Here is a 25,534-nt window from a genome sequence, read left to right on the forward strand (position 1 = left end):
CCATTTGAAAGGTGAATGTTGAATACAGGCTGCATACAAACAACTATACAATTGAATACCTGAGTGGAAGAAGGGCCCAACTCCATCCAAACTGTTTTTGAGATAATAAGAAAAAACTTAATATTTGGAAAAGTTTTGCAGACAGAATGCTGTCATCTTCAGGGGACCTTTAACACATGAATATACAGTATTACATACATTCCAAATTATATATGATGTCTCCATGGCAATGGTACAGGTCTCAATACAAGCTGGAGTTGGGCCCTTCTTCCACTAATATACTGTAAGTGCCAGTTCCGTAAGCAGATGTATTATAAATAGCTACAGAAATTTGATAATTATCCATTAGTTGCACATGTGATATGTTAGCAAGAACATTTATTGCAGTGAAAAGCAGTTTTCATGGATGAACAAAATTCCACTTTAACCCAATATTTGTGGAAGTAGGGCCCAACTCCATAGAGTTGGGCCTTTCTTCCATGAAAACCATGATTAAGTGTACATGGAAGACTATTTAGAGAGTGGATTTTGGCTCATCTTTCACACACAAGGAAGAACAGTCTGTTGGCAATAAAATGCTGGGTCTAACTCATTTTTAAAAAAAATTGGAGTTGGGCCCTTCTTCCACTCAGGTATTCAATTACAGTTTTAGTTCAAAGTAAAGAATAAAAAAAGGTGTAACAGCATAATATTTCATGTTTTCAATATGTAATGTCTATTCTTTGGTTTAAGTTTGGTAGTGACATCAATGCTTTTTCAAAGTTACACTGCAAGTGTGCTGACACAACGCCCTTGTTCATGCGCATTCTGCACAATTAACTTTAAAGCCAATGTACAATTTTATAATATGAAATTGGTTAATTTGTTTTCAAACCTGATTTTTTTTTGCATATTTGTAATGTTTACACATGTCCCAACTTGCACCTAAATGGAATCAGCCAAATTTGTTATGTTTGTAGGTCAACAGAGCAAAGTTCGACATTCATAATCAGGATTTGATGTCCTCCTGTATAGAACTGCATTTTACACGGCCAAAATAAGCAGTAGTTTCTTTTATTTTGCCTTGTTATTTCAGCTCAAAATGGACAGAAACCCTTCCTGACAATTATTATTAGTATTATTTCAGCATTTTGAGTATAGAACAAATTTAAAATTTGAAGGAAATTGTATATTTAGGCTTTATAAGAATGTGATTTGATAGTGCAACTAGGGAAATACACACATACGTCACTACCAAACATAGGCGTAGATCCCGCGGATGGGAGGATAAATCCCCCACCCCAATATTTTGCCAGGGAGATGGTCCATATAACCAAATTAACCTCATATTTGCCCATTTTAGCCCCAAAAGTGCAAACTTAGCACATGCAGAATCTAGGGGAGAATCTGCAGATGTCTTGTGGTTCAGAAGTCACATAGAGCTTTAATTGGCCCTGTATACAGGAAGAGTCATCCCTGTGCATGTTAACTGTCACAGCTATTCAAAAAGAGAAAGGGGACCATCCCTGGTTCTGATGTCTTTACTCAGTAATAGATTCCAGGATAAAGATAGTGACTTGCGGTGTTCCACCCTGCTAACTAAAACTACAGAAGGTTCTGAAGGTATATTGAAAGTGGCTTTTCTAGACCCTGTAGATAATCGGATATAACTTTTGAACCCAAGCTTTAAAATGATCCCAATTTAAGTGCCTCTGGTAGCCTAGACATAACTTATTTTTACACAAAATATTTTGCTGTTGTGCTTTCAACTGATTTTTGTCCTGTTACAGCCTGTATGACATATATTGATTTGATTTGTTCGGTTTGACAACCCTGGATAACCCAAGAAAGCCTCTATTGAAGCTTATTTCCATTGGGGTCCATTTGAACACCGGGACGGGTTGGGAACAGTCAGGGGTTAACACCCTACTCTTTTCGAAACTGGCTGTGAGATACATGTAAGGTAGAGTCTGAAGTTTACCGTTTTCTAAAATCCATTTTCCGTGTTGTAATCCGTGTTGTAAAATTTGTAAATCCATGTTTTATGAATAAAGCTTAAAATGTATAAACAATAGTTATGAATTATAATAATGTCACAATAAAGTGTTCAATATCGCGATCAATATGCTTTAATTGGAATATTCTCACGATAATAGGCCGACTGTTATGATGTTTGGATGGATAGGGGGTCCATGCCTTGGTAATATACCTTTATTTTGGTATTATTAAACAGTATTTTTATCATAAAAATTGACAGCACATCTCAAGAATGTTTTCAACATTTATTTCTCTAATATCTTTTAACAATTTTTGTCACGTCATACACAAATGTAATTTTCTGTGTTTTACCTCCAATTCCGTGATTTTTTTTCCGTTTTCCGTAAAATGGACTCTAATGTAAGGTATGGCTCTCTGCACACGGGACCGACGGCTTAACATCCCCTCCGAAGGACGGAGTACTTTCATGATTCATTTACCCAATTCTAAATTAACCGTGGGGAGTTGAACCCGGGGCCTCATGCACTAAAGGCAAGTACCCTAACCATTGCGCCACACTCTCCCTTGTACATACAACAGACAAAGTAAGCGCACCATTCTTAAGGTGTGACATGAAGTAGCGTGCCATCTTCAGTACACAACTCATGACTCAAAGTAGAATGTAATTGCCATCTGGCAATCAGCGTATACAGACCCGCTGATAGCCAGCTCTGAAGACAGCATGGGTATTGATTGCTATCTACTGAAGACAGCACAGATATGGGACATTACCGCAACCACACAGGTATAAGCCCACCTTCGGCTATAACCCTAACCCGTCTGAATACTACAAAATACTACTCAATATATGCGCTGTTCGTGCATGCATCCCACGTGGTGTGATGATGCAATCGCCCTAAGTGATATATAGGCACGGTTTCGCTGGCCAGCGAAGCCCAAGACCCGTGGCAAAGTGTCGCCGACCGAGTGCTTGGCATGCGAGGGGTCTCGGGTTCGAATCCCAACAAGAGCAAACAACTTCTTTCCTTCTTTTCTCTCTTTATTCTTTCCTTCTTTCCCTTCCCGTCGCCAAAAAGCCCTTAGGGGGTTAGGATTAGAGCTAACCTGCTCATTTTCAAAACTTTCTGGGAACAAGGGTGCACTCAGGTATAAGCCCAGATGTAATTTTGCCTAGTTGTAATTTTGCCTAAGTTCTTAAATTAAATTAATGCTTTTCTCTCACATTTAAGGAATCGGATATTAAAGTTTGCACAGTTATTATACAAATTTTATGACAAATAAAATTTGATATCTTTTAAATTTTTGATATATAACAGTCCTAGAAGTAAAGTGTATGAAGCTGGGATGAAAGCTGATGATCAATTGAAAATTTTTTTTGACCATTCATATTGAATATATTTATATACCCCATATCACAGATGTCTTCATTAGATAGCAGTTAATACCCCATATCAATACTACCTTTAGTAGATAACAATTCTAATACCCCATATCTATGCTACTAACAGACATGCCAACTTTGAAATCCAGATTTCCGTACTCAGAAGAACAAAAATCCGTATTTTGCACCCTAAAACCGTATTTTTTTAAATATGTACCTTTTGCATACCTGCCAACCCCAGAAACCCCAAAAGTAGAACACATAATTGTGAGGGAGCACTTGTGCGATCGAGCACGTAACCAGGCGGTGATGGAAGCGATATCGCCAATTTTGAGGTCGCCATTGGATTAACACATAATCATGAAATCTTCATAAACAATTCTAAATTTGTTATGTGGTGTCAAAGCAAAATTATCTTACTCTAAAACCGTCGAGGTACGACAGTGTACCACACTGCAAGTATGTTAATTTTCCATTTGTAATTGCTAACCGTGTATTTTGAATGGGGCTGTCAGCTCTGTATCTTCGCCAGCCTCGTACGTCACGTGTTGCGCTTCCTATGCCGCCTGCACGTAACAGTCGGGGTCCAGGGGCCCACCTTACGAATTTGCAATCAAATTTGGCAATACCAAAGAACGATTCCATCAAAGTAATAAATCAAAACAGAAAGATGCTTCCTTTATGAGTTATCACTCATTGAAAGTGCTACTTTGCTATACTTTACATGGAAAGCGGCCATCTTAAAGTGGCCATATTTCCTTAATTACATGACTGATCAAGCTGATTTTCGGATATGTGAAAATTAATTATTAAAAGATTTGGTGACCTCAGTCGACCTTTGACCTTGTATGTGACCTTTGACCTCATGAAATTGGATAAAGTATGTAGACCAAACAAATTGATATATTTCTGGAAACATTGGGTTTTGTTACTTCTAATGTTGTTAGAAGCATGCTTTGTTAAAACTCAGAAAATCATTGATCATCATCATCATCATCATCATCATCAATATCATTATAGTATCAAGCGGTAGGCCTAACATCGGGTTTTGTTCATGTTTTCCAAAAAAATTAAACAGTTTAATGACAATGTCAATTAGAAGACTGTACTGGGTCTATCTATTAATTGCTATCTACTGTAGACAGCATAGATATGGGGTTTAATTGCCATCATCTGTAGGCAGCAATGATCCACCGTTACATATAAGGGACTGCACCCGGGTGCATCAACTCTGACAGTGGATTCTCTGCGCCCGAGCACAGAAATGATCCGCCGTAATTTTAATAAGAAAATCTATTATTTTGCTTCCGAACGGATCAACTCCGACAGTGGATTATCTGCGCTCGAGCGCAGAAATGATCCACCGTTATTATAATAAGAAAATCTATTATTTTGCTTCTCTGTGCCCCCGAGCGCAGAACATCCATTACCGGAAGTTCTGCGGAGGGGCGCAGGAGCTCCACTGGTGGATCACGTACATAACTCCATCTGCTGTAGACAGTATAGATATTGCTATAGGTATAGGGTATTAAATGCTATCTACTGAAAACAGCATAGATATAAGATATTAATTGATATCTACTGTAGACAGACAGCATAGATATGGGGCATTCATTGTTATCTATTGAAGTCATTATAGATATGGTGCACAGCACAGATCCTGACTTTTGATTAATATTATTAGACTATTCTGGTTTAACAAATCACCGATTGTATTTATGACGGGCAACAAATTATTGACGACACTTTCAGTGATTGGCTATATCAGAAAAAAATCTAGATCAAATTTTTACATTTGTAAAGCGTATCTTAGGTGTGCTTACTGTGCTAACATACCCTGCAAGGGACGAGACTGAACACAACTTCTAAAGGTAAAGGTCACATTTTAGTCAATGTTGGAGGAGTTCAGATACATGTAGGTAAATTAATTTGAATGGAGATTCTTTTGTCATCAACACTTCTGTTCACTACAAAAATGGTCCTGTTTGGGATATATTTCCTTTGACGTTCATTTTCAGAATCATAAGAACAAACATACCCAGTGCCTCGCAAAATACCGAGAACCTAGAGAAGATATCTTACACTTCCCACAATGCATTTCTTCCCTGTACTGATTTGCTTTTCAGTGCAACATGGGTTGATAGTGACAAAAAATACCTCAATTGCAAGATCTGGATGAGCTTTGTTAATTGACATATTTTTTGTCACTATCGACCCATGTTGCACTGAATAGCAATTGACCTTTTCGGTAAATCCCATAACCCTTTGTGAGTACACCTGAGAACTTCGTCATTTAACGTCCACGCCGACTTGCAATGCGCAGTAACGATGTTCGATAAACGATGTGCGCATCGGCGCGGAGCGGCGTGACGCAGAATGACGAGTTCTTAGGTGTACTCGCAAAGGCTTATGGGATTTACCGAAAAGGTCAATTAGTACAGGGAAGAAATGCATTGAGAGAAGATATCTTCTCTGCCGAGAACCCACCCTGTGTAATTGGCACATTCTTTCTTTTACTATAAAACACACAGGACACTAGAAAAGATGCAACATCACATTCTTCTTTTTATGTTAGTTGATTTATACTTTTGTTTTCTCTCTGGCATGGGTGTACATGTATTATAGACTAAATTTATACAATATATATTACCGTACTGACGCGAGTATAGTCCCACCCCGTTTTGGGGTGAACATTTTTCAAAATTGGGGGTGAGACTATACTCGAATTTCAAAAAAAAAAAAAAATTATTTTTTCGGTTTTGTATTGTCCCTGGACCTAGACCTAAATGCTAGGGTCATTCATGGTTGAAATAAAAAAAAAAAAATTGAATTTGAATGCATTTTGAAATCATTAATAGAGTATGACATGAATACAAATTATCAATTTTCATATTAAAATACAAAACATCTTGAATTTTTTTTTTTTTTTTAGGTCAACCATGAATGATCCTAGCATTTAGGTCTAGGTCCTGGGACACTCCAAAGCCGAAAAAATAAATAACTTTATAAAAAAAAATTTTTTTTTTTTTTAATTTCTTAAATTTTTCGAAAATTTGGGGTGGGACTTTACTCGAAGGTGGGACTATACTCGCGTCAGTACAGTAATAGTATAATACACTGTAAAATAGTATTTATACAATAAAACTAATAGGAATACATTGTAAAGTATGGTGTGTTTTTTTTATTAATTTTTTTTATTAAATTCTAATCAAAATGTAGTTATTACCATTATGTTACCTTTGCTTTAAACAAAGTTATAGCTAAAATAATAGTTTCTCGATCATGAGAACTCAATAGGCACGCAATGACAATTGCGTCGGCGTACAACGCCTACCACACACACTTTGGGTAGTGCTGCATTTCCTGTGCGTGCACAATTGATCGCGCTATCGTGTCATTCCACTAAACTTGCAACATTACACAGTGCATGCAGTACATTCATACTCTCATGATCGAGAAATTATTATTTTAGCTATATACAGGGTGTCCCAAAAAAGAGGCCCCACATTGCCCTCCTTTTCTCCTATTTCTGAAAAGTTGATCAAATATATTTTGGTATGTAAAGAAACCTACAATCATTAGCTTTAATAAACCAAAACAATTATTTCAATCGGCTCATAACTTTTGAAGATATGTTCTTTTAAAGAAATGTATCCGTTTTTTTTTTTTTTTTCGGAGGAGGTTTGTCTACTTCAAAGATTGGAAAGTGCATATACCATGCATGAATATAAAACATTCCTCGATGATAACTTTATAAAATAACAACTTTATTTAAGGAAATGGGCTTTACCGTTTGGTTTATGGGTTATGAATTTTGTTAAGTGTCATTAATTTGGGCGAAATTGATGTGGGATGGGACTTCTTTTGCTATACTTGCAATTACTTATGTTTTTCTCGTTTCTTGCTTTCTTTTTATTGACAACATAAGTCATTTCCCTTTTTGGAATAAAAGGTAGCCCTGAAAAGGGCTGTTTAGTTTGTCTTTGGTTCTTTTGAAGTGAGTTTACTGTGCTGCTCTGCCCTCTACCTGGTTGCCTCCGTGACGAATACAGGTTTCAGCCCTAGTTCTCATTGCATTAATTGCGTTGCATTACCATCCTTAAGGCCTTGTCGCGGATACTTGCAAATGCAGCAGTAATATGGGGTTGCGAAGATGTCTGAAGCTAGCTGGTGATCCTCGTTTATGGTGAATGCTTTCCCAAGACTAATGGTATTATCTATCAATGTCATTAACCGTGTGTTTAGTTTAAATCTTTGATGTAGCCAAACCTCATCCGTGGACAGAGTGAAAAACGGGTACATTTATTAAAGAGGGCATATCTTCAAAAATTGTGAGTCGATTGAAAGAATTGTTTTGGTTTATTAAAGCTAACGATTTAGGGTTTTTTTACATACCAAAATATATTTGATCAACGTTTCAGAAATAGGAGAAAAAGAGGGCGCAATGTGGGGCCTCTTTTTTTTGGGACACCCTGTACCAGTTTTTATCCTTCCCAAGAGTGGCCCGGCACACATAACAAAAACATGTGCACTTGATTGGATTTGAACCGATCACCCACGAATCTCTAGATTTATAAATACAATTCTCAAGCCATCAGCTATGGACTGTAACAAGCAATGATCAAACCACAGACTTAAACAATAGATGCACCATTGTGCTATTCCTGTTGAAATCCATATACCCCCTATGGAAGACAGGACCTTAATCTTCCACACATAGAGGGTGAATTTCAAATGGGTGACTCCATTTGAAATCTACATCCCCACCCTAAGTGGGAGATAAAGGTCTTGTCTTCCATAGGGGGTGTTATTTGTCGGCTATATGGTACTATTTTCTCAAGTTAAATGTTGCTGTAGCTCCTTAAAAATTGGTGACATTTCATAAAATTTCAGGACATATTTATGGAAATTCTCATGTCTTATTTGTTTTATTTTTAATATTTTTGTTTTCTCACTCAGAATATCAGAAATTTAGAGGATTTGGACATGGCCGTAAAGTTGGGAGTTGGGGTAATTTTCCGGGAGCCTTCAGACCAAATCGGGAGGGTTGGCATCTCTGCTTGCATAAACACTGGCAAACAAGGACACACACATGACAAATCTGTATATAACAGCGGAAACACAGTCCAGGAGTGGTGGATGTCAGTTTCTGTGAATCTACAATTTGCACACAAAGATTTATCATGTGTGTTCTCATTTGCCAATGTGTATACCTCAACACCTTATTACACATATCTGTTGTTACCACTATTTACATAATATTCAAGTAAACATATTATAATTTATTCATATTCATATATAGTATACTGCACACAAAAAGTATCCGTACACGTAAAACAAAAGAAATATTTTAAAGACCTAAATTACCAAATCAAGTCTATGAATAACTTTCTTCTGCATATTTTGACAACTCATTTGGCACCATGCAACTTTATTCCCTCAAGTAAACAAGCATTTCAAAAGTTACAAATTTAGGACATTTCTACCGTCAGGATGATTCCCACAGGCATTTGTAATGAGCTCATTACATCATGACAGATCAACACTCATTCGCTCATAATTAGCATGTTTCAAGAGAAAAATCTACGTAAATCTTTGAAATGCTCTCTTTTTGCATTCATATTGGAGGTATATAAGCTGGGAAATTAAGGTAGCATTGTGCCGAATGAGGTATCAAAATATGCAGAACACAAATTCTCCATCTATTGAATACTTTAATTGGTAATTTATGTTTAGTGTCTTTAAGATATTGATTTTATTTTTAAGTGTATGGATACTTTTAGTGTGCAGTACATATAATCTACATTGTCAATGCATTAAGGTGGCTGTGTACTCTCAGACATGCATGTAGTAAAAGTGCAATAACTTTGTAATTATTCACATAAAACATATAAAAGTATACATTTTATGAAGGCAAGACATCAATAAATCTTAATATAAATACAGATTTGGGGTAAAAACAACAATTTTAAAGAAAATCACAAAAAAGTGAGTTTTTGGCAATATTTGTTAGGTACATCATAACAAAAAAACACTCTTTCCAAAATATTTTATTTTGTTTTTAGCTCAATCTTGAGGCTCCATTCCAAAAACGGTTTTTTTATTTTTTTTGATATTGGCCTTATTTTTTGAGATATTGACCATATTCGCTACTTGCACGGTTCCGCCATTATGCACTATGTGCGGGGAGAGCCTCGAACTGGCAGCATACATGAAAGGAAGAATTATGTAACCTTACACAGAACGTTATGACTAGTTCAATTCCCATTCATGTATGCTGCCAGTTCGAGGCTCTCCCCACATATAGTGCATAATGGCGAACTGCAAGTAGCTAATAAGGCATCAAAATGAACTTTTAAAATTCAAAAACGCCTATTTGCACAAAATGATGCCCAAAATATAAAAAAATGAGAAAACCGTTTCTTGAGTCGATCATGCTTTTCACGATGATCATATTTGCTTACCTATATATGCTGTGTTTATTGAGTTATCGTGTACCTAAATCGTCATTTTACCGAGAAAATGAACATTGAAATAATGGCCGTTGAAGTTTAAAGTGGTCACATTTTGCACTTTCATCGAATCTCACAGGAGAATGCGACAGTTTTCGTTTTTGTAACTTATATTACGTGAACATCGGGTAAATCCACAGCCCCTTGAGAAGTTTGAGCGAAATCTATTCATAACTTGATATTTAAATCGGGGAAAGAACTTGAAAAAACACACATTTTATCAGCTAAAACGGAGCCATTTGACCACTAGGTTTTTGTGAAATCAGTGCTTCCGTGGTGTTTCCATAAGATGCGCCACGCATGCAGATAAGCGTCAGCGATTTGTGCGTTAACAAATTGCGCGATACGCAACGCGATGAGTTGTTGCGCGCGTGTACCTTGCTGGTACAACAAAGATTTTCTTTCATTTTCAATTTCAAACACGAGTGGAATAGTGAAATAAAATCCTTAAAATATTGCAGTTGGAGTTTACAAATCTGGATTTTCATTCCTTGTATTTATAAAAAACATAACAAGGTACAAACATATCATAAAAACTCAATTTTGAGAAAGAAACAATGGCTAGAGTACACAGCCGCGTTAACTACTGAACACATTTAAAGGCCCTTTCAGTGATCCAAGCGAAAGTGCAAAAAAAAGAATTGCTTATAAATTGCCTAAAAGTGAAGGATAGGTCATTAAAATTGTCATTAGGTATGTTTGAAGTGAATAATTTGGCAAAAAATGAGGAAACCAGCAGCATTGTCAAAGTTAAGGCCCCCATTCAAATACAAGTAGCTAATTTATTTACTGTCAGTATATAAATTACAAATTTCATGTAAAATGCCTTATTTTGTTTTAAATACACAGCTTTCGGCTGAACCACTAGCAGGCTATGTTAGCACATCTATAACAATGACAAAGGTACAAAAATCTGAATTTTGATGATTTTAACGATTGTGTAGATGAGCAAACCTAGATATGAAAACTTTAATTACATTGTTAAGTTTATATTTAAAAACAATTGTACCCGTAATTATGCATCTCGTTACATTATTAATTAAATATAATAGCGGTTAAAATGGTATTTCTCATTAACAAGCTGCTGCTGCTTCTCCCTAAAAAGTAAAAAGTTTAGGGTCCATTTTAATCATACTGGGACCAAAGGTGTAAGTATAGAAGTATGTTTTGTATCAAATGTGAACGGTTACATCCGGCATCTACAAATAGCGGCGTGTATGCCATTTATAGCCTGCGATGGTTTCCACAGTGGTGGTAGGGGCCTGAAATCAGAAAACGCCTATAATCAAATATAATCAAATAATTCTATAGTTCCTTTTGCTTATTCAAGAAATTGCATGAAAACAAGATCCATTGATGGGTTAGAGGGGTGCATGACCTAGTGGTCACACTCAAATATTGAGGCAAATAAAGCTGACACACAAGAGGAATGGTATGGGTTCTATGAAGGAGATCTAAGCATTATTTTAAGGTGGTTGGAGGGGAACATGACCTAGCGTTGTGCACTCAAATATTGAGGCAAATAAAGCTGACACACAAGAGGAATGGTATGGGTTCTATGAAGGAGATCTAAGCATTATTTTAAGGTGGTTGGAGGGGAACATGACCTAGCGTTGTGCACTCAAATATTGAGGCAAATAAAGCTGACACACAAGAGGAATGGTATGGGTTTCTATAAAGGAGATCCCAAGGCTCATTTCTGCCCCATGTGCATGATTTTTCTTGGGAGAGGAAAATGCCCAAAACTTTCGTTTTGATATATTATTGGCCATAACTCAAGAACCCCAAGACCTATGTAAATATAAATGTGATTACTGACTCATTTCCTTATAAGATCAAATTAATAATATTAAGAAGTACAGTGCAGTTTTTTAGTTAAAAATGCCCTAAATCAGTAAAACCATGGCTCCTGTCAAACCTTTGCGACCTTATGCATCTAGATGAAACATACACACAAGCCTGTGTCACAGGTAGCCATATCACTACATGCATAATAACTATTCTAGTAAGCTGGTAAGTACAAATGGTGACAACATGACCTGATTTTTTTGGAGTAAATATTTGGTATAAAAACCATCAGAGGATTTTGAATTGAAAAAGCATAGGAAATGTACATGTTGCATGTACCATGACACAGAATAAGATGAGTGCAGTCTTATAAAGCATGAGTCTTTTGGCTTATCGACGTTGCAACTTTATTTGTTCTCTTACATTTCTAGCTTCCTTTCTTTTCTTCCAATAATCTGTTATCTCCCCATAAATCACATAAAGAAATGGGTTTATTGAGGAATTAATAGGAAGTATGAACCCTATTATCCATACATACATTTCTGGGGGTAACTCAATGACTTGGCATTGTGCAAGGATGCATGTGATACACAAAGGGACCCAACAAATAAAATCTGTGAACACAAGCGCAAACATTTTTCTAGCCATGCGTATTTCTTCGTCACGGCTTTGCGTTCTTGCTGCCTGTTGTGATGTTTTTCTTGCCGTTCTAAATATTCCTATATAACAAGCTGCAACTACCACGAAGCAAAAAAGGTTAACTCCAATAAATATCACAATGGAATAAATTGGGGAAATTTGGCTTCCGGTAATATCAGCAATGGTGTGAGTGACATTTTGTTGATATGGTTGTTGATGTAGAGAGATATTAGTACTAATTCTACCATTGTTAAGGTGCCGAATTTTAATTGATTCAACTTCAAACTCGGTCTGATTAAGTTGTGTATAATTATTATTCCATGCGGTTATGTGTCGGCGGACTATTGGGATTCCGATGCACACTTCAGAAATGCTAAATACGCCACCATCTTCATTTGCTAAACTAATGGATATGACACTAATCAATAATGCTGCTAACCAAGCAAGTGCTGCACAAATTCGAGCCAGTTTTGTTGTTAATCTACGGCTACCAAATGTATACTTTACTGCTAAAACCGATCCTCACTAGACAATATGGACAAAAACCCAGCAAGTTTGCAGACAAATCCTGGTCGCCATATATGGGCATATGATGGAAAGAACTCCTCATAGTATAAATCGGCAATAACTAAAATGAGTATGTTAATACCCATCAGGAGGTCTGACAGTGATAGATTTGATATGAGTAAAGTTTGCACTTTATTTGCTTGTCTTTTGTGTGATCGTAAGTAAAAAGCAATTCCATTACATATGAATGCAAATAGTCCAATGAGCCACATTAAAACCCTGATAGAGATATGAGGTAACATTCTATTGCATGTTAGATACTCTGGGCGTGGTTCTTGAGATACACATTTTTCATCATTAAAAAAGCAACAGGCTGAAAATTTGTCAACCAAAACCTTGACAGATGAAGTGTTCAAAGTTTTGAACGATTTTCGAGTTATTCTGTACATGCTATTTCCCCTGAGGTCTATAGTTTCAACATTCCTTGGAAATGCTTTATAACCAATTTTTTGAATACTATTATCAGAAATATCTAGAAATACAAGCCCATGTAAGTGATAAAATACATGAGTTGGTAGTTCTAAAATATGGTTATCTGAAAGAAAAAGTGATTGTAAATTTTTCAGTCAATCGAAAATTTCAAATGGCAAGCTTTGAAGTATGTTGTCGCTAAAATCTAAAGCTTTCAACTCCACTAGTGATCTTAAGGAAGGTAGAGTTAACAGAAAATTGTTGCTTATATTCAAATAAATCAAAACACTAAGATTTGTAAATGCACTAAATGCGATAGTCTCTAAACTATTTTCAGATAGATTTAAGCTTAACAAATTTGTAGTCACCTGAAATACATCTGATGGAAATTGGTCGATAGCATTCTTGCTTAAATCAAGCACTTGTAATGCAGGGAATGAATGGAATGTTAGGGATGAATTGATTTTCAACTGATTACTTCTTAAGCTGAGGGAAATCAATTTGGAGTAAGTCTCAAACCTGTCACTTGGCAATATGACCAAGTCATTGTGACTCAGATCGAGGATTGCTAGTTGTAGCATTATGTCATATGTAGTTGACGCTGACACCAAGGCATTATGACTCAGGTTAAGGATACCACCTGTGTGATCAAATGGTACATTATCAATTAAGGGGAATTTTGGCAATTTGCTCAAGGTATTATGACTCAAGTTAATGGTTCCAGATATTTTAACTAGTGAGGCAAATACTCGACCTGGTAATGTGGACAAGTTATTATGACTCAAGTCAATGGTTCCATATATTATATATAGTGAGGCAAATATTCCACCTGGTAATGTGGACAAGTTATTATGACTCAAGTCAAGGGTGTCAGAGTAAACTAGTGAGGCAAATATTCCACCTGGTAATGTGGACAAGTTATTATGACTCAAGTCAAGGGTTCCATATATTCTATATAGTAAGGCAAATACTCGACCTGGTAATGTGGACAAGTTATTATGACTCAAGTCAAGGGTTCCATATATTCTATATAGTAAGGCAAATATTTCACCTGGTAATGTGGACAAGTTATTATGACTCAAGTCAAGGGTGTCAGAGTAAACTAGTGAGGCAAATATTCCACCTGGTAATGTGGACAAGTTATTATGACTCAAGTCAAGGGTGTCAGAGTAAACTAGTGAGGCAAATATTCCACCTGGTAATGTGGACAAGTTATTATGACTCAAGTCAAGGGTTCCATATATTCTATATAGTAAGGCAAATATTTCACCTGGTAATGTGGACAAGTTATTATGACTCAAGTCAAGGGTGTCAGAGTAAACTAGTGAGGCAAATATTCCACCTGGTAATGTGGACAAGTTATTATGACTCAAGTCAAGGGTTCCAAATATTATATATAGTAGGACAAATATTCTATCTAGTAATGCGGACAAGTTATTATGACTCAAGTCAAGGGTTCCATGTATGTCAATTAGTGAGGCAAACACTCCACCTGGTAATGTGGACAAGGTATTATGACTTAAGTCAAGGGTTCCAGACCATCCTATTCCATCTAGTGCGGCAAATATTCCACCTGGTAATGTGGACAAGTTATTATGTCTCAAGTCAATGGTTCCATATAGTATATCTACATGTAGTGAGGCAAACATTCCACCTGGTAGTGTGGTCAAGTTATTATGACTCAAGTCAATGGTTCCATATATGGAATCTAGTGAGGCAAATATTCCACCTGGTAATGTGGACAAGTTATTATGACTCAAGTCAATGGTTCCACTCTCATCTCTCATATATAGTGAGGCAAATATTCCACCTGGTAATGTGGACAAGTTATTATGACTCAAGTCAAGGGTTCCATACATATAATCTAGTGAGGCAAATATTCCACCTGGTAGTGTGGTCAAGTTATTATGACTCAAGTCAAGGGTTCCATGTATTCTATCTAGTGATGGAAATATTCCACCTGGTAATGTGGACAATTTATTATGACTCAAGTCAAGGGTATCCCCTACACCTATAACATATAGTGAGGTAAATATTTCACCTGGTAGTGTGGTCAAGTTATTATGACTCAAGTCAAGGGTATCCCCTACACCTATAACATATAGTGAGGTAAATATTCCATCTGGTAATGTGGTCAAATTATTATGACTCAAGTCAAGGGTTCCATACATTCTATCTACTGCAGAGGCAAATACTCCACCTGGTAATGTGGTCATGGTGTTATGACTTAGGTCAAGGTATCCATCTCTTCTGTATGGTAAGGCAAATATTGAATATGGCATTATGGTCAAGTAATTACTACTCAAGTTAAGGTGAATCAACTCATCCAGTGAGTCAAACACATCCACTGGTAGTACGGAAATGTTATTGTGGCTCAGGTCAAGATAACGTAACTTAACCAATGAATGAAACATGTCAGCGGTCAATTTAGTTAAGTCATTGTAACCTAAATTAAGCACTTGTAATTGTGTCACATTCTGAAACAATGATATGGGGAGTGCTTGAATGTTGTTGTGGTCTAAGATTAGATATTTCAGTGTGTTGAGACGTGCAAAGGCATGGGGTTGAATATAAAATAAGCTGGTGTTAGCAAATGATAGACCAATGGTGGATGGCTTATATACTATCAAATCTGCACTTATCTTAATTGCACTGTCTGTATTACAAGAATACTGCCATTCTCTATAACCCAATGTACATGTGCAAGGCAGATGGCACTTGCATTCACACTTAATTACGTTTGTACTAACTAATTTGAAGATGCTGAAATCTTCTGATCTGTACCTATAATAATGTTTGATTCTATCATTTTTGTTTTGTTCATTTTGCCTTACAAGATTTTCATACAAAGCCAATTCACATCTGTCACCCTTATTAGATACACTTTCAAAACAAGAAGACGTATCTACATCTTCAGCATATATTTCAAGTACAATCTCAGTGTTGTGAAAGTGTAATCTGAATTGATTTCCACTAACAACTGTCATACAAGGGACATAGTCATCTGACACTAACGCATATCGCCCTGCGCAGTCTTTAGTTTGATTACCTACTAATTCTATGTAGAAATACGAGTGTACGGTTTTAAGATCAGATAGTAACAATTTGATGGAGAGAGTCATGCTTTTGTCAGAAGTAACTAAGACACTGCAGTTGTCTGGGCCAGTAAATGCTTCGACCCTGAGCGGAGTGGTAGAAATTACTAAAGTTTGGTTCATATCACATGCATTGATTGCACTCATGGTAGTGGGAGAGAAACTAGGAACACCCGACTGTACAGTACTCTCCAACATGTCAGCTTTCATTATGCTCGTAGATTGGGCCTGGATAACTTGAACATTTCCAGTTCTGTCACTACCAGAATCAACATAGCCTGTAGCATATGATGATGGTCGACTTGTTGGATTTTGTTTTGGAGTTGATGCACCATCACCATCAGAGTTTGATGTTTGATAATCAATTCCAGTCGTGTGAGTAGCATCTGTGATGGGAACTAAACTTAAGGTTACATACTCTGTATGGCGCTGCTGGTGATTACAGCAGAACTTTCAATTTCATCATACTCATAGAGGGGTCTTTTACAATGCACATTTGTGAACCAAATCACAAAAACAAATATAAGATATGCTTGTTTTGATGATTTGGTAAACAGTATAACAAATTGATTTTGCATAATGAGCAGTAGTATTGTGATTTACAGTAATGTGATAAATTGTTTTCTAGTGACCTTACTTAAGCAAATATTTGCAATCGATTCCACTGTTACTGGTTACTGTAAGTAAATATGTGAATTTCCTCACTTATGGATGCTTCTGTTAGTGCAGAAATTGTATTTTAATCTTAGAAAGATTTACAATAACAATATGGATAATGTTTTCCTTATTCTATATTAACCTTACACTACCTACAAGAGTACATGTACACAGATAAAAGAATGATTGTTTTGGAGGCTATGCTTGCAGTACTTGCTGTCAGATGTAGCAGTCTGTAATCTTGAAAATAGAGACTCCGCCCAGCTGTAACAGAAAAGAAAGGCATACAGAAATTGTGATTTCCCATAAACTTCTTGAATGACTATATAGATGAATACAGGGTTTCATTTTCAAATCGACAAGAACCCAAAAAACGGTTCTCCTGAAGGTTCTCGCTGGATTACAACTAGGAGAACCAAAATTGGTTTCCGTAAGCTCCAAGAAGTCTCAGATTCGCATGTGGTGTTATAGTTTACCTTACTGCAACAGAAATATGGTTTAATAATCTCATTAATCCACAAATATTTTCTGAAATGTTGAAAAGGCAAATTTTAATTAAATCATAGACAAAGGCAACAGTGGCTGATTGGCCAGATGAACTTAGAACTAGTTTTAAGCATAGGCAGATATACCAGAATAAAAAATTCCGGACATACCTGCCTGTGCAGGAACTTGAACTAGAACACTTTTCCTACTGCAAGTTTTTGCGTGTTACAGAAGCTTAAAATGTTTTGATTCTGGTGTCTATTTCTAGGTCGGTCAGGGAGCTAGAATTGACCAAATATTTTTGTTCCCGCACTAGACAATATTTTGGGTTGTGAGGTTTGTGAAGAACATGGTTGGGTGACCGGAAACGCATCAAAATGTTTGTCCAGTCTTTTATTTACAGTGCTATGAGGAAAACTGGACATCTTCCATGGAATTATAAATAAATAAATAAATGATATATTGTGAATTATTAGAAATAATATAGAGCATTATGTTACTTTCTTTATGAACTCCACAATGTTATAATTTTGTTGATGGCTGGCGTCTGGATTAACTTAGCTTTCATCAAAAACACTATACATGTATGCTTGTAGACGAGGTTTTACGGTATATCACAGCAGCTGAAAGGAGTATCCCATTATGTTTTGTGGTACAATAGTAGAACCACATGTGACATTGAAAATATACACAAAATCCCTCAGTTCAACTTTCAATTACTCACTGTTTGAATAAATATGACCCCTGAACTATCCATAGGTCTCAATATTTAAGCGGCTCTTACTTATTTGTGGGGATTTGGGCTCCTTGCACAAAGTCCACACAAACAGATGTCTCATGTGTTTCTTGTATACAAAAAAGCAGACAAACGAAGTATTTTTTTTTTTTTTGACACTTTCAGGATATGTCAAGTGTGTGCTAATGATGAAACCTATTAAATTTGAATGGTAGTCGACATCTACAAAAAGAATAACGAAGTATTCAGAATTGTACTAATTTAGTTGGACTTTCACAAAGTCACCCAATATTATACCTTATTAATCTGCATTGGCAACTCTGTATTCGTATGCGATCCAACCAGAGGTTGGTCCATATAGTCGTGCACATAGTCGTGCATAGCCGGTTTTGCCTACCGCTGCCATTGGTTACTTAATTTATACTTCTATCTCAGACTGGCTGAGGGCCAATCAAGTGGAAGTTGCCCAATAGTCATGATAGTATATCCCCCATTGACTCGGTCGCTTTTAGAGTCGTAACGATGTGGTATAGACTTGCCAGTCTCGTGTACGCCGTGTGTACACAGAGACTGGCTTATGCCACTGTGTGTGTCATTGGGATCTATACAAACGTAGCAACATTTTTTTTGCAATTGAGTCAATTTATATAAAATTGGTACTCACATATCTGATTTCTAAATCATAATTATCCTGTTTAATGTATCCAAGTACCTTACACTTGGAATTTGTGATACTTCAAAGATAATTTTTGAGCCATCGACCTTACGAGATGAAACAATGCAAGTCACAAGATCTCGCGAGATGACCCACCTCTTTTACAGCCGGTTTCTGTCTTCAAGTCATGTGCGCGATACTGCCACGTTGCACTCTGGTGTCGAGACTAATCAGTTACGTCGTTAACAACGAGTAAACAAAATGGCTGGGAAAACGGAGGAAATTGTGTCCTTAAAAGTGTTTCAGCGTGACGATCAGAAACCTCAAAAACTATTTTTGTTGGGCCGCTTGATATGCTAATGATATACAGGTACATTGTAGGATATAAATTGGATGGTAAATAAGCCAAATATTGCAAGAAATCTACTCGCTAGAATCCTAGCGACCATAAAAAAAATGACCGTCCATGCGAATGTAATATTGAAATCGTAAAATCCCTACTAGTAATAGACCTACTTGTCACTAATCGTATGCGTGATCAAGTCGTGATAAAAAGGTCAAAGTGGCTGATCAATGTGTGGGCAAATGTTCAAGTGGCTTTTTGACCAATCGGCTTTCTAGCAGTAAAATATGGGGACCAATCAGGTTGTATCAATGTGATACCAATAAACTATGATGTATGACTCATCTTGTTAGGCCTACTAAAAATAAAATTCGGTTTCCGGTAACCCGCCCGTCCTCTTTTTTGGTGCCGCAAAAAAAAAAATAATTTATGCCACTTTTGGAAAAAATAAAAATTTTCAAGAGTCGTCCGTGTCGAAATTCTGACATGAAATAATTTATGCCACTTTTGGAAAAAATAAAAATTTTCAAGAGTCGTCCGTGTCGAAATTCTGATATGAAGTTGTTGGAAATCACATTATTTTATTTTCACCCGACTTTCTGCCATTCAATGATTAAAGAAATACAGTTGAATTGATAGATAATATTTATCGCGATATAGGCCTAGGCCTATGCACAACTATTTTATTTATGAAAACAGCGTGCAGCAGGACTCGTAATATTAAGTAGGCCTACAACTATTGAAAAACTATTGAACTATATATTTTGTCTGTGTCCGCAAAAAATTTGATAAAAACGGTAATAGTAGGCCTAACACTATAAGACAAAGGCCTAACGCTCATTAAATCGGTGTTGTTGTCGAACTAATTCCCATAAAGCTCGTATTAAAAAGAGCAAGTAATAAAAAAGTTAAAATGCTAAAAATGATGTAGGCCGAAAAATTGTGTAATCTTGTCCTAGACACTCAACGATAAACCCCTATCAAGTATGAATAAAAGACTGTTCATTTCAATTTATAAACGTTGAGGAAGTTGTGCATTTTGTCAGCACCGATATAATACAAATTAAAATAACTAACCTGGCAGATTTCAGGATTAACCAACATTTATTTTCTCATGCCGCTCGCCCAGGCCTGCATATTATCCCGTCAAGAAACTCAACCCTAGGCCTACCTTTTTCAACATGTAAATATAATTCCATAGCGATAAATAGTGAACGTTGCATTGAAGATGAGGATACTTGGATGATACAGACCTGTATCATCCAAGTATCCTCATCTATATTAAGCACATGTTAAATGGGGGTATGGGGATGTCCCAGTTTGTTTTACAAGGGCAATTATTATTTGACCCAAACTTTTTGGTGGGTGGGTTCATCATGACCCGAGACAGAACAAGTTTGTATTGGTTAATGGGTCAAGGTCATCCAGGGGTCATCTGAGGTCAAATTAGTAAAAACTATCATATGGGCATGAAACTTGATAGGGTAGATTCAATATTTAGAGCCAAATTTGTGGAGGGTAATTTCGGGGTCACCAAAGGTCAAATTAGTAAAACTGTCACATCACATTGGCATGATACTTGGTGGGTACAGTCAATATTTAGAGCCAAAATTTTGGAAGGTCATTTTGGGGTCACCAGAGGTCATCTGAGGTCAAATTATTAAAAACTGACATATGGGCATGACAATTGGTTAGTACAGTCAACATTTAGAGCCAAATTTTTGGAAGGTCATTTGGGGTCACCAGAGGTCATCTGAGGTCAAATTAGTTAAAACTGTCATATGGGCATGAAACTTGGTTAATACAGTCAACATTTAGACCAACATTTTTTACAGGCCATTTCGGGGCGAACAGAGGTCATCTGAGGTCAATTAGGTTAAACTGTCATATGGGCATGAAACTTGGTTAATACAGTCAACATTTAGAGCCAAATTTGTTGAAGGTAATTTTGAGGTCACCAGAGGTCATCTGAGGTCAAATTAGTTAAAACTGTCATATGGACATGAAACTTGGTTAGTACAGTCAACATTTAGAGCCAATTCTTTTAAGGTCATTTCGGGTCACCAGAGGTCATTTGAGGTCAAATTAGTTAAAACTGTTATATGGGCATGAAACTTGGTTAATACAGTGAACATTTAGAGCCAAATTGTTGAAGGCCATTTCGGGGTCACCATATGTCATCCGAGGTCAAATTAGTTAAAACTGTCATATGGACATGAAACTTGGTAAGTACAGTTTACATTTGAGCCAAATTTTTGAAGATCATTTGGGGTCACCAGAGGTCATCTGAGGTCAAATTCGTTAAAACTGTCATATTGGAATGAAACTTGGTTAATACAGTCTACATTTAGAGCCAAATTTTTTGAAGGTCATTTGGGGTCACCAGAGATCATCTGAGGTCAAATTAGTTAAAACTGTCATATGGGCATGAAACATGGTTAGTACAGTCAACATTTAGAGCCAAATTTGTTGAAGGTCATTTTGGGGTCACCAGAGGTCATATTAGTAAAAACTGTCATATGGGCATGAAACTTGGTGGATACAGTCACCATTTAGAGCCATATTTTGGTAAGGTCATTTGGGGGTCACCAGGGGTCATCTGAGGTCAAATTAGTAAAATGTTGTATTGGCAAGAAACCTCTGTCGAGATTTGATCCCCAAGTCAGGTAAACTTAAAAAATTGGTTTGATTTACACTTATTGATTTCACGTTCAAGTCATTAACTGTTTACAAGTTAATATTATATTTGACTATTTTTGGATCCCAAAAGTTTGGTTATGGACCCCTATTTTTTGGATTTAAGATAAGAGGGTCCATTTCGAGTTTGGACTCCTTACTTTTTTCTACCCCTAATTATGGTCATTTCAAAATATTATTTTATCTGTTTAGTGTTTTGTATTGCATAAATTTCCAAATTGTATGTAGCAGTTTTCTATAATTGCACAAACAGAAAAAGCTTTTATATATAGACAAGAACAGTGAATGACAGAGAGTAGGTAAATGATATTGGACAGTACGACACACTTGTGTAGTATGAGAAGAGCTTTTACGATTGAGACCCCGAGTCATACTGTTTTTCTATTGGCTAGCCTTCAAGTGTTAAATTGGGTCGAAATTTCAGTATGTGTAAATAATTTTTTTTCCTTCCTTCCGTCCCAATTTTTTCAGAGCATGTTACCGGAAACATCATTTTATTTTTATTTAGCCTTATTTATATTATGGCGTAGTACGTTTTGTGCATTGCCGTCCACGGGATATTATAAAAGAAAAATCGATTTTGCCCAAACCTGTATAATAAACACATCAAGGAAATTGGTACTTGACTTGATGAATGACTCATCGTGTTGAGCTTAATTGATGATGATGATAGCGATTACGTAACGCTATGACACAAGTTTTTGTACATTGAAACGCCTACAATGTTGTATCGGTAAATAATAATTAATTTAAATGATGTTGCGCACGCGCCTATGCTATATTCCATGTTTTTGTTTACACCACGCCAAAGAAAGCGTCACATGCGCCCGTCAGTGAGTGAGGATTGCCAAACCTGCGATTTGGTAGCCCAATTGGGCGACTTTTGAAGATTTTCCCCGCGACTTTTGACAATTTCCTGTCCCATAGAAACCAATGGTTAAGAAAAAATTGGGCGACTTTTCAACATTGGCTCCGCGACTTCCGATCATTTCATGTCCCATAGAAACCAATGGTAAAGAGAAAAATTGGGCGACTTTTTCGATTATTTGACCCGCAATTGGCTGAAATCTTTTGGCAACCCGGCCGTCACTTCCTTCAAAGTATCCACTGCAGACAGACGTGTAATTAATTCGTCAAATCGGTCTCATTCATCAACAAACATTATACATTCAACTTCTATTCAACAACTATTTCACCAGGCCAAGTGTCCATGCTCCTATGTTTTCCTTCAACCTTTACAAACCTCTACCGTCTACCTCATTTTAACTCTCTAACCTCTCACTTTCCCTTCTTACAAACATTTAACTAATTACCCCCACCCATCGACTCGCCAAATCCCCACAAGGTTCTGAACAGAAACAAAACATACATCACCCAACCTAAACCAATCAATCACAAACACCATCAATGATCACCCAAACACATGTACCATTCAGTGCCAAAACAAACCACCAAAGCAGAGAACCGCGAAGCCCGAGAACCGCTCTAGTTTTGTATGCATTTGCTATGGAGCAAACAGATCCACTGCAAAGCATGATGGGATTGTCCCTTCAGCTGATGTGGGATATATAAAATACAATATTGCACATTTTGTTTAAAATAAATGGGGATAAATGGTGAATTATACAATTACAAACCAGTGAAAGGAAAGGATGAACAGGTGTCCAGTATGTCTAATAGCATCCAACCTATGGAAACCAATACAGGAGGGGGAAGGACCCATAAACCAAAGGTGCTTGGATAGTGTTACTATATAGATTGAAAACAACTAAGATATCATTGCAACATTAACCCTAACTGAACACAAGGTTTTTTTTTTTTTTTTGTGAAAGAAGAAACAAAAAAGGAGAGAAGATGAAGAAAGAAGTCACTTGGCACCCCCGGGATTCGAACCTCGGACCCCTCGCATGCCACGCAGAAGATCCCCAGCATGTAGCCACTCAGGTGATGTTGGCCCGGCCTACAATTCCGTGGGTATATATGACTTGGGCTGATTGCGTCATCATGTCACGTGCAATGCGTGCACGAGCAGTGGTTTTAATAGTGAGATTTAGTGAGATCTGGTTCAGTAAGGGTTATCTGATTGCCACATAAATTCCTGGCCCCGATTCATGATTGGCCAATTTCCTCCCTTCCTTAAATATGATTGGCCAAAAGTTTGGTGGTGTTTCTCTAGACTAATTCCAATCAGCCGTCTACACTTCACATGTACTGTGTATGCTTCGTAGTGACGACTGATTATCTTACAGCCAATATCATGACAGACTTCTGAAAACTATTCAATGCGACTTCAGTTGTGCGCCAGTGGCGCGACTGACTAGCGGCGCCAGCGTATCAGCGTCGCTGTACCGCGCCGCTGTGACAAGACATAGACAAGATCGCGCTCTGAACTTCTAAAAACAACAAACTCGGTCAAAAGGTCAATTTGGACACAACTGCGCATGCTCTATGCCACAGGAATCCTGTTGCAAAATCCGTCACTTTTTTTCCACGTAGTTTTCTCAGTCGTCAATCCAGACGGTTGACGACTGAGGGCAGCAGTCTAGTGTTTCTCCCTGCCACAAGGACATGCTAATTTTCCATAGGTGGGAAATCAATAAAAACATGGTGGTCTAGCATGCGCAGTAGAGGACGGACACAAAACTCATGACCATGGTGTACAAAATGAAATAACAAAACAAAATTATAGATACAAGCAAGGGTCATTCCATAATTTTTCTTACCAAGAATCTTAAGAAAACCTTCAAGGTTTCATCAAAGTGCAACTGCAATCCTTTGGGTGTTTAGGATGACCTCAACTCCTTTCCTGTAAGAGGAGCAAAAAGCAATTTGTTTGTGATGGTTGTTTCAATGAAATCAATTAATTGACTAATTTTTATAATATATGAATCTTAGTACGTATTGATATTGCCCAATATAAATTTAGCATTAATTCTCATTAATTAGTTGTTAGTTCTTTAATAACAGGCATCGAAGCAGCATCGACGGTCGATCCAAAGATCGAACTAATTTGTTTCTGGTGCCTCAGCACTAGTGCTTTCATTCTTCCTTTTTGTAGTCTTTTTGCAAGTTACACATAATTACATGTATTGCAGTGCCCAATAGGGTTACATACCACTAATAGGCCTGGGCGATACATGGAAATACGACAAGTAACTATTTGTTTGCATGGCATCTGAAAAGACTGCACTAAAATCGCTGAAATTGATCAAGTTATATAGCCAAAAAAGTACTTTTTAGGGTTTGATGCTTCAAAATGGTATATTTTCTCTCATTATATGACATTTTTGTTGTAATAGTACCAAAATTCATACGCATGGCTTCAGTTTTTAGTAAATATTCGCCCAACCATATTGTAACTTTCAGCTTCGAGTGCATTAAACAAGAAAAGTCTCAGGTCAACCTTGTATGTTGAGTTTTTGATCATTTGGCATCTAAATCATATAGTTTCACCTGATATTAGTGGCATTTAACTGTGAGAGTTCTGAATATGAGAAAATTCCACCCGAAATTAGATATTTTCCCATTGAAACCCGTGTAATACATAATTAGTGGTATTTGACTGTAGACTACTGTGATGTAATAACAAC

General features: G+C 36.8%; 1 protein-coding gene across 1 annotated transcript in view; it reads right to left on the minus strand.

Moving 5' to 3' along the window:
* LOC140159972 (uncharacterized) overlaps positions 1–25,534 on the minus strand; it is a 75,184-nt gene that overhangs the window by 10,945 nt on the left and 38,705 nt on the right.

This window comes from Amphiura filiformis, chromosome 9 (genome assembly GCF_039555335.1).
Source record: "Amphiura filiformis chromosome 9, Afil_fr2py, whole genome shotgun sequence".
In the NCBI taxonomy this organism is placed as follows: Eukaryota; Metazoa; Echinodermata; class Ophiuroidea; order Amphilepidida; family Amphiuridae; genus Amphiura; species Amphiura filiformis.